Here is a 17,822-nt window from a genome sequence, read left to right as displayed (position 1 = left end):
GTTCGTGGACGAAGCTGCATGCGAAGCCACGATGTGTTTGTGGCTAATCCACCCGTTTTCATTTTCCAGACTCTACGCATTCCCGGTCAGCCGAGGGCGGAAGCCCCAGAGCAGCGCCGCACATCAGGCTTGTTAAACAGCAGGGCTGGCTCCTCCGGATGGTCACACACCCTCGGCTGGGACACGGGGGGGCTCCGTGACAGCACGTGGCGGCTGCAGAACATCCTGGCTCCGTTGGCTTGGCCTCAATGAGTGGCGTTAAAATCACTTGGATTTGGGGCCTGGAAAGACCAGCTGGCTGTTCAAACTGGGCTGTCACCGGAGCTGCCCTCCGATTTGTCAGGACACCCTGAAGTGACCGTGTTTGAGGATTCACCCAGGATCACCAAACTCAGGCGACTAATGTAGAACGATCCAGAGAACTGACGCACTTCTGGTGAGAAAACCACTGTCTGGCCTCAGCCTGCGTGTGTCGCTTCCTCGGGGGGAGACTGGAGAACCTCCTGCGATCATAAGCTTGCTTGGTGCGTGTGCAAATCCGAGCGAAGGGACGCAAGTGGACACAGGGAGCGACACGCTCGCGCAGGAACCAGCGCCGTCCTGCGGCTCCCCCGGTGCTCCCGGCCACCCCCCAGCGGCGGTGTAGACGCGCTGGGCCTCTCGCTCCGCGTCTACCGCCTTCCTTCAGGGAGGACGGCGTTAGTTTAAGGGAGGAGCAAGGCTGATCTCCGGGCAGTATCCGTGTCCAGAGAAAATCTCCCTCCTCCGTGCCCAGCCCCGCGCACGCCCGCGCGCACTCACGTGTGCCCTGGCCACGCCTGCTCCAGCCACACCTGTCACAGCGACGGGCGCCACCACTCCGACCGGATCATCTCGTGCGCCCAGAACCAGCGCGTTACCCTTGCCTGCCGCCCCCGCCTCTCCCTGCCATCCGTCCGGCAACGAGCGATTTTAACTCCCTCCACCTTGTTCCAATCTGCGTCCCCGCCGCTCCCCCTCCGTAGCCCGCCTCCGTATTTCCGGGGTCGGAAACAATTTCTTCTGTCTTGAGTATCACCTGCGACCAGCCGGATGGGCCCCCCTTCCTAACGTGCCCTCGTGACCACAGACTGACGACTCCAGGTATTCTGGGGTGCACCACTGTGGATAAACTATTTCCTCCATCTGCCACGTGAAGAGCTCAGATCGGACCGCTGCCCCTCGCGCCTTCGCCCCTGCCCTCCCCCGTCAGCCTCCTCTGCTGTCCCTCCCAGCCCCTGACCAGTCCTTGGATTTATGACCCTTTCTGACATCAATCCTGGGCTGAAGCCCCCATTTCCCTGCGTCTGCTCCTACTTGCCTTTATAACTTGGCCCGGGGCACCCTCTGCGCGTCCGCGACCTCCTCCTTCCAGCGGGATGGCACGGGATGAGCACGGCGCCCACCGGTCATGCCCCTCGGACACCTACATCCGCGGACGCCCTCGGACCCTACAACCCCACGGCTCACCCCGCACGCTGTGGGGCTTTGAGAGCCAAGCTGCCCTATTATCCCTCCTTGCCTTGGGCTCGATAATGTCCACCGAGGAAATTAATAAATAAACATGCTGACGACAATAGAAGGTATTCTAGAACTGTGGTATCAGGAAACAGGATTTTCAGTTGGTTTGGGGCTTCTGAGCCACTGTCGGACCCGGGCACCCTCACAGCACCCTCCTCTAAAAAGTTTTACGCCAGAATGTTGACCTGGAGCAGGGTCTCCGGAAAGAGGGGAGTGTGGAAACACACCGTTTCCTCTTTCCCAGAATAGCCTCTCCAGTTCCTGTGGTGCACACCCCGAGGCCCGGAGCAGTACGAAGACTGGGAACGCGGTGTGGCCTAACACAGAGGATGCCCAGACATGCAGAGGCTCAGGAACCAGGGGGATTTCCCATGTGGGATCTTCCACGTCCCACTGGAAGACAGCAGAGGGACACACTGAGTGTGCAAATAGATTCAAAATACAGAGGAGAAAAACAAAACAGCTTCATCATATCGAATGTCTAATACCTGATTTTTTTTTAATTTTCAGCATAACAGTATTCATTGTTTTTGTACCACACCCAGTGCTCCATGCACCTGATTAATTTTTTAAAAGATTTTATTTGTTTGAGAGAGAGAGAGAAAGAGAGCGCAAGAGAGAGCACCAGTGGCAGGGAGGGACAGAAGGAGAGGGAGAAGCAGGCTCCCCCCAGAGCAGGGAGCCCGATGTGGGACTCGATCCCAAGACCCCAGGGTAGGACCTGAGCCGAAGGTAGATGCTTAACCTCTGAGGCACCCAGGGGCTCTCTAATACCTGTTTTATAATTGGGGTTTCCTCCCACACTGAAATATATGGTTCAATAATCACACATTTTTCTTATATATTTGAAATATTTCACTATGACAAAGCTTTATATAAATGCTGAGGCAGTACACATAATTTAATAGGATCTTGAAATGCTGTATTTTTTTCCTTAACTTTGGCTTTTAAAGAAAGCTATGTTTTTTTTTACAGTGTGACAAGCCATAGTGCTATTTTTGTGTCCATGCAGGAACGGGTCCAGTATCTCACACTTCATTTTAATACTCTCCTGTATAATATCTGTTAAAATCTATTACTAGATATGTCCCGATGTCAATTTTTTTTTAGAAATAGGTTTCAAGAAAAAGATTTCTATTTGCTTTTTGGAGAGGGAACGGATTTCCTTATCATAGTAATGCTTCTATAATAGAAGTACCTGGACGTCTAGCTCTTTCTTTGCAGCAGATCCCAGCAGAAACAACTTTCCCAAAGAGTGCGTACAGGAATTAAAGTAACCTAAGCTCCCATAACAGAAAAAACAAACAAATAAAAGCAAAAAACAGGCTTTTACTTAGTATAAACTTATTTCTTGACCTACAAAAATCCAGCCTCTTCTGAGTCCTCGGAACCCTCTCTTTGGTCATGGTAGACACTACAATAGGAGCTCCCCCTCATGGGAAGCGGGCCACACTCAGTGGTGTGGCCGCTTCTACCTTGGAAACCTGGTCTGACTATACACCCAGGGAGGGGAGGAAGTGGGTTTGGGGGACATGAGCCGCCTCTGTTTCAGTGCACAACAGTACTGGCTGAACACCCACCCATAAATCAAAAGAGGTGAGCTAGATTTGAAGGGGAAAAGCAGCCCTGCCCCCACTGCCGTAGACTGTCCGGGCTGCCGGTTGGTTGGATTCTAACTCCATGCAGTGACCGCGACTGTAATGGGTTGACGGATCATGTGGACTTTTTAAAATTGTGGTAAAATATCCATCACGTGAAACTTGCCATTTTGACCCTTTTTAAGTATAGAGTTCAGTGGCTTTAAGCACATTCACATTTTTGTGCAACTATAGCCACCACCCATCTCCAGAACCTTTCCATCAGGCCAGATCGAACCTTCCCAGCCATCAAACAGTAACTCCCCGTTCACCGCACGCCATGGCCTCTTCGTTCTACTCGCTCGCTCTGTGAATTTGACTCTTCCGGGTAGCTCGCATGGGTGCAATCATGTAATCTTTGTCCGTTTATGTCCGGCTTCTTCCACTGAGCATAATGTTTCACATGGACTTTTAAGTAACCCCTTGTTACCTGATCCCTCTTTCCCAGAGGCAGTCCAACGTGAGGCTAAGAGCCCAGTCCCTGCACGGTCAAGTCTGTCCGGGACTTATGACCCCACTGCGAGGAGTTAGCGTCTCCCGTGGACTGAATTGTGCCCCCCTCTAGGTTCATACATTGAAACCCTAACCAACCCCCATATACACCACAGACTGTACTGGAGTTGGGGCCTTTGAGGGGTGCTTAAGGTTAAATGGGGTCAAGAATAAGGAGACCCTGATGTGGTATTTCTGGTGGCCAGAGGTATCTCTCCATCACGTGAGCACAGAGAGAAGGTGGGCGTCTGTCAGCCAGAGAGCTCCCACCAGGAAGTAAACACTCACCAGCCTCCAAAACAAGGAGAAAAATAAAATCTGTTGTTTCAAACACCCTACAGTATTTTATTATGGCATCCTGAGCAAACTAAGACAGTGTCCGACTACACACTGGGAAGAAGAATCCACATGAGACCATCCTCTCTTCTGATACCAACTGCCAAGTTTAGGAGGTTCCAAAAACTACCCACAGGCTCGGTAATTAGCTAGAAGGACTCACAATGAACTCACCTGAAGCTATTATGCTCACATGGTTTATTACCAGGAAAGGATATGAATTAAAATCGACCAAAGAAAAAGATGAAAGGGCAGGGTCTAGAAGGGTTCCAAACGCAATGTTTCCATTGTCCTCAGGACATGTTACCCTCCCAGCACTGACGTGTGACAATATGTAGAGTGCTGCTGGCCAGGGATTCTCGCCTGAGCTTCAGTCTAGAGATTTTATTGGGGTTCTATTATGTAGGCATGACTGCCCGAGTCACTGACTTCTTAAGTGTTTGAATTTAGCTTCCAGGTAGACTGATATCGCATGATCCCCAACCCCTAAATCACATGTTCGATCATTCTGGCATGACCAGTTTCTATCCTAAAACATCGGTGACAGCAACCTCTGCCCCGAACAAAGACATTCTTGTCAGGTATGACGTAGATAACTCCCCAGAAGCCAAGGGCAAAGGCCAGACCTCTCTTTGGCCAAAGCCAAATTCTTTATGACACACTTCTGTCAAAGGAATCATTATTAGACTCCTATCAGCACACATACGCACACACTAACACTGGATACAAAAACCAAGTATCTCTCTCCAGCCGCATGGAGCCATATTTGTACAACAAACAGAGAGCCCCTCTTTTCTCTAAGGAGTAAGAGGCTCTGGCGGAGCACGGAGTGAGAAGGCAGAGATTGCAGGTCATAGGAGGAAGAGATCTCGGGGCCTCAGGTGCTAGAGACGGTGCAGCCAAAGAATTGGTTTCAAAATTCATCTCCAATCCATTATCAGTTTTAACAGTTCATCCAATAAGTTATTGTTAAATTTAAATCTCCAAAGAAATGCATTCTACCTTTCATGAACCTTATAACCGGCAAATTAATTCTCAAAACCACACATTGTAACATGGTCCTGCTGCCCCGACCGAGAACATACCTTGCATCCCATAGGACTCGCCTCTTGGGTTCCGCACCGCCCGAAGTGCTCTTCGGTCGTTCAAGGTGAGGCCCGCGATCTCATGCGTCAATGTCACCGCAACGTCAAATTTCTACAAAAGTTATTGAACAAGTACTCTCAGTTTCTTCACAAATCTTACTGTAGGCCAGTGGCAAACATCATTAGCAGACGAGCTGTGGTGTGTGGGCCATGTGTTGAGGGGCACGAGTTTAGACCAGTGCTTCTCAAACCTTAATGTTTGTGAGACTCACCTGAGAGTTCCTATTAAAATAAAGATTCTAATTCAGGAGATCTAAAGTGAAGCCCAAGATTGTACATTTTCCATAAACTCCCACATGACCCTGGTATAACTCCTCTGTGGACTACACTTGGAAGAGCTTGGTACTAGACAATTGCTTTGTATTTCACTGAGAAAAATAGAAACGCCAAAAGAAAATTTCCACTTGCTCCCACCACCAAATCTACCCACAACCCAGTTGCAGCGTGCCTGCATGTTCTGTTCTCTCCTTTACTATGGACAAATCCCCCCCTGTTCTTATCTAAAACCAGACCCTCCTCTCTGAGCTGGAGCCCATCCCCCTCTCTCCCTCCCAGGAACATCACCCCAAGACCTGCTCTCATCACGTCCCATATTACACCCCCTCCCCGACTAGAACACTCCCTTCAGCATTAAAACAGGCTATAATATTTCCATCTTTGGAAAACAGAGCAACAAAAAGACCCGCTCTCAAACCCACACCCTCTGCCAAATACCTCCCCTATATATTCTGCCACCCTAAAGCGCAGAACTCAACAGAATTCTCCTCTGCATCTCCACTTTCTCTCATCCGGTCCCTAGAGTTCGCCTCAGTCAAGGCTTCACCCTCACTGCTCCAACCAGACAGCTCTTGCCACAGCCCCAGTGACTTGCACACTCTTAGAGCTAATGTGCCCTTCTCAGGCACATTTCACATGACCTTGAAGCAGCACAGACTCCATGACCTTAAAGGGCACCCCTTGCTCCTTCTGGAAACACTGTCACCAATAGGCTTCTGGATACTTCTCTTGTTTGGTTTTGCTCCTTCTCAGACGCCTTTACCAGTGCCTTCTCATCTCACCAACCTCTTCATTTTAGAAGGCTCCAGAGCTTAGATCTTGACCTCTTTCCTTTTCTCTCTACATTCACTCTTCTCTAGTATGCATCAGTATGCAACCGATCATAAACACGTATCTTCCGACCAGACCTCCCATTGAACGACGTACCTGTCTCCTCCCAAAGTCCTCTGGACCACTTTCAACACCCCCAAGTGGTCCAAATCATCATCAACTTCACCAGGACCACGGAAAGAGCCCTCAAACGGTCTCCTTGCTTCTATTCTTGCCATTATAGAGTTTGTTTTTAAAATAATAGTCAAAGGACCCTTTTAAAACATCACCTTGAACACGACATTCCGCTCAGTTCTTCAATGGCACCCATCTGAAGTTTATCAGATTCCTGTTTCTTTGGGTGCCTGGGTGGCTCAGTCAGGTAAGCATCTGCCTTTGGCTCAGGTCGTGATCCCAGGGTCACAGCATTTAGTCCCGCACTGGGCTCCCTGTTCCGTGGGGAGCCTGCTTCTCCCTCTGCCTCCCTCTTTCTCTGTCTCTCATGTATAAATAAATAAAGTCTTAAAAAAAAAAAAAAGCATCCCTGGTTCTCAGAGCATCTCCGAAAGGATTACACATGTTGTTCACAGCGGAGCTCACACAGTGTTGTGTCCTTCATCGGCTTTTCTCCCCTCCCTGCCTCAGTTCCCCTGCTCCTTCGCTTGTGTTTCCTGGGATCAGCTCTAGAATTAACTACTTGTATCCAAACAAAACCACCAAACGGGGAATCACCAAATCAAACTAGCACATATTAGAGAGCTTATCCAGTATCAAGCTTTCCTGATAATTTCAGAGACACAGGGAACACAAGCAGTGCTCTGGGACACCCTGTGGCGCCTGGCTCCTTCCACATCAGAAACACGCTCTCTGGGCCAGAGTCCAAGTAGGGTTTCTGGGTCACATCACAGAGCAGGAAGTGGTTAGTTAGTGAGATGTCCCTGTTTTAGTCTCAGATCATTCTAGGGCTTGTGACATTTTCCACAGAGTCATGCTTCATAAATCCACAGATTCTGAGTTTGTCACCACAAGCAATCCCAGACCAGGGAGGCGGTCTTGCGATAAGCCTTGCGTAGAAGACTTTCCTCTTGGCAAATACCAGGAGTCTCCTTGCCGGGAAATCCAGTGAACAGCGCGTCTGTCCACCAGGGATTACACAGGTGACCTGCCTTCTTCCTCTCGCCGGGAGCATCCTCCAGCCCGTGCCCAGCCCAGGAATGAGAACAGGTCAACAAGGTGAAGGCCAGCGGCTTTAACGCCCTCCTCCCAATCGCCTCCGGGTCATCTCTCTTGGAGTCAAGGTCAGACGGCCTTTCCTCTCGTGCGCCACCCCCCACGCTTCCCTCACCCTGGGCTCATCCCACGGCCCCTTCTGAACGCTTTGCTGCTTCTCAGAGGCCGAGGATCTTCCCGCCGTAGGACTTCTCCGCCTGCTCTTCCCTCCGAACTCCTTCTCCCAGCCCCCTACCTGGAAAAACATAGCCCCGTTCTTCATACCTGACCTCCCTTTCCTGTGGTATTCTGCACCACAGCGTGTGCCATCGTCGGATTTACTTGATTGATTTTCTTCTTTTAATTTTGAAAGAGAGAGCAAGCAGGCGTGGGAGGCGCAGAGGGAGAGAGAAAATCTCAAGCAGGCTCCGTGCCCAGCACAGAGCCCAGTGGGGCGAGGGGGGTGTCCATCTCCCAACCCTTGATCATCACCTGAACCAAAATCAAAAGTTGGACCCTTACACTAAGCCACCCAGGCACCCCTACCTGATTAGTTTTTTTTAACTATCTGTCTTCCTCTCTGGAATGTGAGCGCCATGAGGGTACTAAGTTTTACTGTTCTAGTTATCCTGTACCCCAAGAGCTTGGAAGCACGCTTGATGTATAAGCATTTGAGCAATGTTGAATTCATCGGCAGGTCCTGTAGGTCCTGGGTGGCTCAGTGGGTTAAGCGTCTGCCTTCGGCTGAGGTCATGATCCCAGGGTCCTGGGATCAAGCCCCATATCAGGCTCCTTGCTCAGTGGGGAGCCTGCTTCTTCTCCCTCTGCCACTCCCCCTGCTTGTGCTCTCTGTCAAATAAATAAAATCTTTTAAAAAATCTGCAGGTCCTCAAGGTTACTATGTCTCATCTGCCCCCAGCCAGGCCCTAGGAAGACTCAGCTGTGTTTTAAACCTGGGCCGGATACAGAGAGGAGTCCGAGGGCTCAGCCTCCTGTTTCTACAACTCACTTGGTCTGTCCCGTAGCATTCCAAAGCATCACAGAGAAGATCTGAAAAGGCGAGCTTGGAGGAATTTTGACGTCTTTACTCCACTGGTGGTAGGCCTCGCGACCACTGCACCCAAGGAACCCGAGTTCTGCTCTTACATTGGACTAATCATGTGCTAAAACCTGCATCGCAGGGATTTACAGATGGACCGTTTGACCTTATTGTTCCATCATTACTGGTTTGTGCTACATGAAATCTTATCGTTCACGTGCAAAAACAATGCCTTATTTCTAGAACCCTATCCCATGCACTTTGTCTTGGGGATCAGTAGCAAACCCCAAATATTGGTACAAGAACTTAAGGATGGAGAACCGCGGTGTTTGCTGGGACACAGGCAGTCACTAGAGCATACGCATGCGTCTTCTGGCGCCTTCTGCCTTCCTTCTGGCCCATCTGAAGGACTGTGAGCCAGCAGTGTGTCCTCTGTTCCCTACACGTGAGTCTGCTCATCCAACCGAAGACAGCTTTTGTATGACAAAGACTTCCAAGACGGCAAGCAGTCTAGGTGGTAAGACATCTGTGATCATGCTTGGCTTTTCCTCCATACAGGCTAACTTCATAGCTGGGGCTCAGAGGCTGTGGTTTTGCCCAACCCACCTTATGTTTCTGTGAGAAAGTGGGAAAAGCTGAAACTGGGGGAACGAAGCCAGGCACAGCCTGGTTTGTCTCAGGGTGTCCTCCCGCTCGCCAGCCCCAGGAGTGAAGGGGCCTTTCACCTCCCAGGAGGGCCACAGGTCTTCCCTCGCCCCCTTGCAAGGAAAATATCCTGAAGCCAAGAGGGAGGAGAGGACTCCACAGGTGTGTCTTCCCTAGAAATGAACATTTCCACGATTTTCCCTCATTCTTGCTCCTCGATTGCAAGCCTAAATAATCATTTCTTCACCTGTAAAGCTGACTTACAGGGTATGCTTAGAGAAGAAAAAATCCACTCATCTTGGGCCATATGAAGATCATGGACCAATTATCCTAAACCGACACTCACAGATACTGAGAACATAAAATGACTCACGGCCCACGTGAAACACACAGATCCTGTGCGTGCATTTTACATGAATCATCTCATCTAATTCTCATGATAACACTGTCCGATAAATAGAGTCATCATTATTATATGCTGAGGAAAGTGGGGTCCAGAGAGCTTAGAAAGCTTTCAAGGCCACTTATCTATGTTGTGGCAGAACCAGCACTGAAATTCTGCTCTTTCTGACTCTAAACCTCTGGGTCGTGTTCCATGTTGCATTGGTCCTTAGCCAGGAGAGCGGTGGCAAGGACTGAAAGCTAAAATGCAGCCTCTGCTCTCTTGGACTGGAAACCTATCAAGAGAGACCCATGCAGATACCAGTAAGCATGACGAAAGGTGTCTGTAAACATAAGCTCCCACACCATCTGGCTCGACACTAGCCTTGGAACACTGCAGTGACTCAACTCTAGCCTGTTACTATCACACACAAAAATAAACTCAAAATAGATTAAGGACCTCAATGGGAGACCTGAAACCATAAAAATTATGGAAGAGAGCTCAGGCCATAATTTCTTTGACATCAGCCATAGCAACATTTTTCTAGATAGGTCTCCTAAGGCAAGGGAAATAAAAGCAGAAATAAACCACGGGGACTACAGCAAAATAAAAAGCTTTTGCACAGCAACGGAAACCGTCACCAAACAAAAAGACAACCTACTGAATGGGAGAAGATTTGAAAATGGCGTATCTGATAAAAGGTTAATATCAAAAAGAAAGAACTCACACAACTCCAAAAGCCCCCCAAACAATCAGATTAGAAAATGAGCAGAGAAAAAAATTTAAAAAGAAAGAAAAGGAGCAGAGGACCTAAATAGACATTTTTCTAGACAAGAGTTCAGATGGCCAATAGACACATGAAAAGATACTCAACGTCACTGATCATCAGGGAAATACAAACCAAAACCCCAATGAGATATCACCTTATGCCTGTTAACATGGCTAGAATCATCAACACAAGAAATAACACATGTTGGGGAGGATGTGGAGACCAAGGAACCCCCATGCACTGTTGGTGGGAGCGCAAACTGGTACAGCCACCGTGGAAAACTGAATGGGGGTTCCTCCAAAATCTAAAAATAGAAATTCTGTCTGATAATAATTCCACTATACCCAGGGAAAACAAAAACATTAACTCAAAAAGATATAGGCACTGCTATATTTACCGCACGTTATTTACAATAGCCAAGATGTGGAAGCAATCCAAATTTCCATTAACAGATGAATGGATAAGGGAGATATGTGTGTGTGTGTGTATGTATGTATGCTATGTGTATGTGTGTGTATGTGTACATATATATATACACATACATACATATATATAATGGATTATTACACAGCCATGAAAAGGATGGGTTCATTTGAGACAACATGGATGGAAGTCGAGTGTATCATGCTAAGTGAAACAAGTCAGAGAGAGACAAATACCATATTATTCCCCTCAGAAATGGCATCTGAAAAACAAACAAGCAAACAGAAAGCATAATTAGAACTACAAATACAGAGAACAAACTGATGGCTGCCAGAGGGGAAGGGAGTGAGAAGTTGGGCAGAATGGTAAAGGGAAGAGAGATACAGGCTTCCAGTTATGGAATGAGTAAGTCATGGGAATAAAAATCGGAGCATAATGTGAAGTGTGTAAGCCTGATGATTCACAAACCTGTACCCCTGGGGCAAATAACACATTATATGTTAATAAAAATAATTAAAAAAAATAAAATATCACTATCAAAAAAAAATCAGAGCATAAGAAATACAGGCAGTGATACTGTAACAGGGATGTAACAGGACAGACGGTAGGTACACCTGCAGTGAACTTGACATAATCTATCCTGTCTAATCACTAACTTGTACACCTGAAATTAATGTAACATTGTGTGTTGACTACCCTCAAAAAAATAAAAGACAAGCAAAAACCAAAAGATAACCAGAAATGCTGACATCCCATTCCCCGGGGTCCATCTGATGAAATGAAGAGTCAGAAGCCACATTGCGAGCTACCTTGGCTAGGACGGGAGAGGGCACAAGTGAGTGGAGCGTGCCTCGGAGAGCCGAGAAGAGACGGTGTTTAAATGGACCTTTGCAAGACGGTGACCCAGGAGATAGAGAAGAGCATTCTGACCCAGAATAAACTCAAGACCAACATTACCGACGTAGGGATGAGCAGTGACCCTAGAAGGACAGCAATGACCCTGTAATATGGGGAGTGGTTGAAGGCAATGGGGTGTTCACCTGAAGGTGAAAAACCTAGAGGGGTCTGATAAATGTCTTTAAATATTTGTAGATCTTTTCGGTGGAAGAGATTCAACCTCCATGTCTTTGGAACTAGAATTAATGGAGAGGAGTGACAGACAGATCTTAGTTGAACAGAAGGAAGAGCTTCCCAAGGAAGTTCAGAATTTAAAAAGCACCATCCATTATCATAGGGTTTCACTTACTTGTGGAGCAGAAGGAATAACATGGAGGACATTAGAAGGAAAGGAAAAGTGAATTGGAGAAATCAGAGGGGGAGACGAGCCATGAGAGACTGTGGACTCTGAGAAACAAACCGGTGGGGTGGGAGACCCTGGTGGTGGGGTTTAAGGAGGGCACGTATTGCATGGAGCACTGGGTGTGGTGCATAAACAATGATTCCTGGAACACTGAAAAAAATTTAAAAATAGATAAAATAAGAAGCACCATCCTAAGACATTTTCAGATATTGATTGGACACAAACACGGCAGGGAACCGATAGAGACCTTGTTGTAGAAGATCCTGGTTATTCATTCATTGCATGGGGTGTGGACCTGGGAACTGGGAGGAAATGCAGAAGCTCAGCACCTCCTCCCCAACGCAGGCCACGGAATCAGAATCTGCGTTTGAACATGCCCAGGTGATCCGTGCCCCGGTTGTAGTGGGAGAAGCGTGGCCGAGAACGGTCGTTGGACCTGGGATTTTGTGTGGTAGGAAGTGAAACTAGAAAAGAAGACTGAAATTAAATCAGAAGAATCCTGAATTTAATTAGGTATTAGGATGTTAGGACTATTTGAGGCATCAAGGGAGAGAAACTTCAACTTCGTTTTCAGGAAAAGAATTTGCGGTGATCGGATCATCTTTCCGAGCGAGAGCCAGATCGGTGAGATTGTGTCGCTGGCGAAATAATTATTTGCATTCTTTTTTTTTCTCTTTATTGAGATAGAATGGATACTCGGCACTATAGAAGTTTAAGATGTACAGCATCATGACACGACTGCCATATACTGTGAAATGATTATCACGGTGAGTTTAGTTAATATCCAACACCTCAGATGGACAGATGGACGGATGGATGGATGGACGGATGGATGGAGAAGAAAGAGGAGGAGGGGGAAGGGGAGGGGGAGGAAAGGAAAAAAAAAGAAAAAGGTGGTTTTTCTTCCTGTGATGAGAAGTTTCAGGGTTTACTCTCTTAACAACTTTCAAAATTACCATGCAGGGCGCCTGGCTGGCTCAGTGGGTTAAGCCGCTGCCTTCAGCTCAGGTCATGATCTCAGGGTCCTGGGATCGAGTCCCGCATCGGGCTCTCTGCTCAGCAGGGAGCCTGCTTCCTCCTCTCTCTCTTCCTGCCTCTCTGCCTACTTGTGATCTCTCTCTGTCAAATAAATAAATAAATCTTTAAAAAAAAAAATTACCATGCAGTAAGTTAAGTAAGGTCTTTTTTGCATTCTTACAAACAGTTTCCATGACTTGATCTCCCAGATAACCGGCCTGTGGCTGTCTGGAAAGCCTGAGAGTGTCCAGGACACTGGTACTGATTCCCGATCTCAGCCCTCAGAGTCGTGTCTCGGCCGGCTTTCACGGCTCTTCCCGGCTGGGAAGCGCCTGCCCGTCCTGAGAGCCCACATGCAGCTGTCCACACTGAAGCTGGAACTAACACAGAGAACGGAAGAGCATTTGTTGCGTCTTCGACACCTCGTGTTCATGGCTCATCACCACAGGTGCGTAGGGTCCCCGCCTCCAGCCACGGCCACGGCAACTTAAGAAAAGCCCCAAATCTATAAGATGCCCGTTATACAGAAGGAAGCACTTACTATGTTCTTCTAGCTTATTCTCTGACGGTCTACATTACCATCACGAGCGACCCAAATTATTAATAGCTCTTCTGCTGGAAGATTTTTATCTCCTCTGCCCAATGGTGTTGAACAGCTGTTTACTCAAAACAGAGTGAAGACAAGACGAATGAGGGAAGAGGGACCAGTTGTCAGACGTGACAAATTTCTACAAGAAATGCCTTTTCCTGGCCATCACCTCCGCCACGTGGGGTCTGCCACGAGCACACACGCGGAAAGAGGCACCTGTGATTTGCTAGAAGTCCTCCAGAAGGCTGAGTCTCCTGAGCACACTTAATACTGGATTTGGGGAAAAGAAGCCTAAAAACACCATTGCAATACATTTTGCATTTTGCGAGGTATTCTTCATATTATGTCTCAATTGCTCTCCTGGGAATCTGGGGTGTATATTTAAAGGCAGGGATTATTATTAACATTATTAAGATCAGAGATCACAGAGAGGTCAACAGAAGAATTAGAAGAAGAAGAGGGAACTTTTTAATACAACTGTTTGCTCTCGAATAAATCACATGCAAAAAATAATCATTTGTGAAACGAAAGACAAATCTTGTAATTTATTTCTCTAAAAAACAATCCCATGATCTGGAGTATGACGATAATTGCTACTCCCCATTAAGCGTGTGTCTGCGTCGTGTGCATTACGGCTGATCATTACCTGCAAAGGAGACATTATGATCACGTTTAGAGGGGAAGAAAGTAAGCTTCAGGGCAGTGCCCAGGGTCACAGTCATCAGGGCTGGATTCGAATCCAGCTTTTTAACTTCGGAGCCCATGTTTTTGTCCCTCTGAACCCAGCTCCTCCCCACGAGTCCCCTTGGTGCCAGGGGAACCTGGTGTGGCAGGAACAACGTTGGTCCCCAAGGCTGTCACATCTCCACTCCAGATGTCAGGGAAATGGCACTCTTCCCACCCTCTGTTCTCGGAGAGTTCATCCTTTGAATAGAACTGTCAGATCGCATTTTCTTGTCAAGGCACAAACAGCTGGTATGGAAATCATTTCTTTCTAAACTGCAAAACAGGCTCCCAATATGGAATTCAGCCGGAGTCCTGAGGTTACACCGCGTTGATTTATTTTTTTTCTCCTAATGATCATCCACCCCACCCACTCACTGAACTCTTGGCCACATCAATATTCATTACGTTATTTAAAGAAAAAAAATTAGAGAAGAAACAATTTATGATGTCTCGCCTGATCACTAACAAAGACGGATGAGGGGAAGGCGACACACCAGGGCTGGCGCACAAGCGTTTAAATGCACTTGGAGACTCCGCTCCGCAAATGATCCTGTAGGTCTGTGTGAGGCATCGCGTGAGCCAGCGAAGGAACCCCGTGCTGGGTGAGACAGAGATGCTGAGCTCTGCCAATACTGATCGATGCGGTCCTTGACGACCCATTATCTGGGAACTGGGAATGGAGAAGACCTTCCTCCCTGCTGTCCCCATGACTGTACCCCAAAAACTTAAAGCAGAGCCTGTAGGACTGGTGAGTTTTTTGTTAAGTTTTAGGTGGCATGGCCAGAAAAGCAAAATGTCAAAGCAAAGAGTTTATGAAACCAAGCATGACTCCACGGTCGGAAGAAGTCACACCTCACACTGCGGTTGTCGAGGGAAGGATCCCATTAAATCGTATTGAGAAGGACCTGTCATTGTGAACGAAGGAACGGAAACCAGACCAGCGTCCTGTCACAGCGGAAAGAGGAGAGCCCAGGACTCTCCTTGGAAGCTGGCCTTGGCCTTGGTGCTTCATCAGCGAAACGCCAAAGGGCCAGTCATTCGTGTGGAGCCCCAGGTGCTTCGCTGGCTGAGAGGGACGGATGCTGGAATTGCTTCTGCTTTGACTTCTTGTGAAAATCAAATGCAGGGGTACGCTTGAAAACCCTACACTAATACCAGTTACGACTTAACTGAAGAAAGGCACCATTTTCATATAGAGCCCAGGACAGTTGAAGAGTCCCCTTCTGTGATTTTTATTATTATTTTTTAAGATCATATTATTTAAGAGGGAAAGAGAGAGAGCGCGTGCACAAGCAGGGCGGGCAGCAGCAGAGGGAAAAGCAGGCTCCCCACTGAGCAGGGAGCCCAACGAGGCGGGACTCAATCCCAGGACCCCGGGATCATGACCTGGGCCAAAGGCAGATGCTTAACCCACTGAGCCACCCAGACACCCTGTGATTTTTACTTTTTCTCATGCCTGCAGGTGGATGCGTCCCGAGCATCTGCTGATGCTGAGTCGACAGAAGCAAGTATTTAATTTCTTTCAAAATTATGCACTGGGATAAAGAATGTATTTGAGTGACACTTGGAACCAGATTTTCTCTTAAGGACGGAACCATTTTTGTTTAGGAAAATACCCTCATAAGCAGCCCGGAGGTTAAAGGCGAAACTCTGAGGACACATGAGCAGGAGTCAAGGCAACAGAAGATGGCGCTAACCCCCCGTGCCTCGGATAGGAGCAGAATTTGCCAGAAAGAACGAGCTCTGAGCAGAGAGAAGGGCTGATCCACATGCAGAAACTGGCGAAAGCCCTCATGTCAGAAATGACGGAGGGGTCTTGGAGAGGAACAGCTAACACTGCGTTTTCGACGGTGTGTGCTGCTGATATAAATCTCCACTGCCCCCAGTTTTCAGTAAAGCATCTGAAGGTGCTGACACGGTCAAATCCAGCCACAGCAGAAGTCCAAAGCCAGAGGCAACGCGAGATACCGGCCCCCGGGAGGCCCCGGGAGTCTTGGGGAGTACCGCAGGGAGCCGCACCCCTCAGGCAAGGCAAAGTGACCGTACCGGACCCCTGAGGAAGCACAGCCTCCTGTGTCCAGCTGCTCCCTCGGGGAGACGACCAGAGGCACCAGACAAAATCAAGTTACTACCGGAACCAGAAAAAGAGTGCTCCCCAAATAAGGGTTCGTGCAAAGTAGTACGCAGTCCCCACACCAGGTAGGAGCGGCCCTGCAGCATTCTCAAGCCTTCCTACTCCCCTAGATCTCACCCGGTCTCCCCCTCGCGCTCTAGCTGAGGCCCCCCACCCCGCCCATGCTCCAGACTATCCTCTCCCGCCTCCTCTGTGCCTTTCTCTTCCATCTCCATCGTCTTCCTCAACACCTGTTCCTCCCCCAGCGAGGCAGCACGCGCAGCTTGGCCCCGCTTGCCTTCACGTCACAACCAATTACCCAAACACACGCCTTCCTTTCACAGGCTCCTCTCTCCCCTGCCGTGTGGCTTTCCAGTCTCAGCCACTCCACGGACAGGGCTGGCACTCATTTCATCAAACATCTCCCCTTTTAAGGCTTGATCTTAAATCGCTGATGGCATCTGACACGAGCCTCCACTCATTCGCATTTGAAACATTCCAACCTTAGGGTGCCCGGCTGGCTCCATCGGTCAAGCACGCAACTCTTAATCTCGGAGTTGTAAGTTTGGGCCCCACCTTGGGTGTGATTACTTTAAAAAATAAATTCATTAAAACTTTTTAAAAAGGTGGGGCACCTGGGTGGCTCAGTGAGTTAAAACCTCTGCCCTCAGCCCAGGTCATGACCCCAGGGTCCTGGGATTGAGTCTCACATCGGGCTCTCTGCTGAGTGGGGGAGCCTGCTTCCCCCCTGCCCCGCCTGCCTCTCCCCCTACTTGAGATCTCTATCAATAAATAAAATCTTAAAAAAAAAATACTTGAAAAAAGCAGCACTCTGTCCTCTTGGTTTTCCTTCATTTTTACAACACTACAGGCTCCTAGACTTTGTCCTATCCCTGTGACTGCTCCATATCTGCCTTCTTGGCAAGCCGAATTTGCTCTAAGTCACTCAGATGTTGGTACCTCTTGGTGTTCTCACTTGGGCTCTCTCTTCCCTGCTGTCTTCACTTCACCCACTCTTTCTAGGAAATTTTTTAAAAAGATTTTATTAATTTGTTTGTTAGAGAGAAGCACAAGCAGGGAGATCGGAGGGCAGAGGGAGAAGCAGGTTCCCCAGGGAGCAAGGAGCCCAATGTGGGACTTGATCCCAGGACCCTGGGATCATGACCTGAGCCAAAGGCAGACGCTTTAACCAACTGAGCCAACCAGGCATCCCTCTAGGCAATTTTATACACAACCCCTCCACCCCCCAGCTTCTGTGAGATTTTCAGACTCAAATTCTGCTCCCTACTGAAACTAACACGTGGATGTTCCCTTTTGTCCTCGAGACTCCAGAAGTGAGTTCCAGCCCTCTGAGCATGCGCCCTCCCCAACCCCA

At 48.4% G+C, this 17,822-nt stretch overlaps 1 long non-coding RNA gene across 1 annotated transcript in view; it reads right to left on the bottom strand.

Annotated features, from left to right (window-relative positions):
* LOC131814293 (uncharacterized) overlaps positions 1-17,822 on the bottom strand; it is a 109,251-nt gene that overhangs the window by 71,740 nt on the left and 19,689 nt on the right. The window contains exon 2 of the long non-coding RNA XR_009347241.1: positions 5,090-5,201. This is a non-coding gene — a long non-coding RNA (uncharacterized LOC131814293). The remainder of the gene's footprint in view (positions 1-5,089; positions 5,202-17,822) is intronic.

This window comes from Mustela lutreola, chromosome 14 (genome assembly GCF_030435805.1).
Source record: "Mustela lutreola isolate mMusLut2 chromosome 14, mMusLut2.pri, whole genome shotgun sequence".
In the NCBI taxonomy this organism is placed as follows: Eukaryota; Metazoa; Chordata; class Mammalia; order Carnivora; family Mustelidae; genus Mustela; species Mustela lutreola.
The sequence above is the reverse complement of the archived record's forward strand: the minus strand, read 5'-3'. Positions and strand labels throughout refer to the sequence as shown.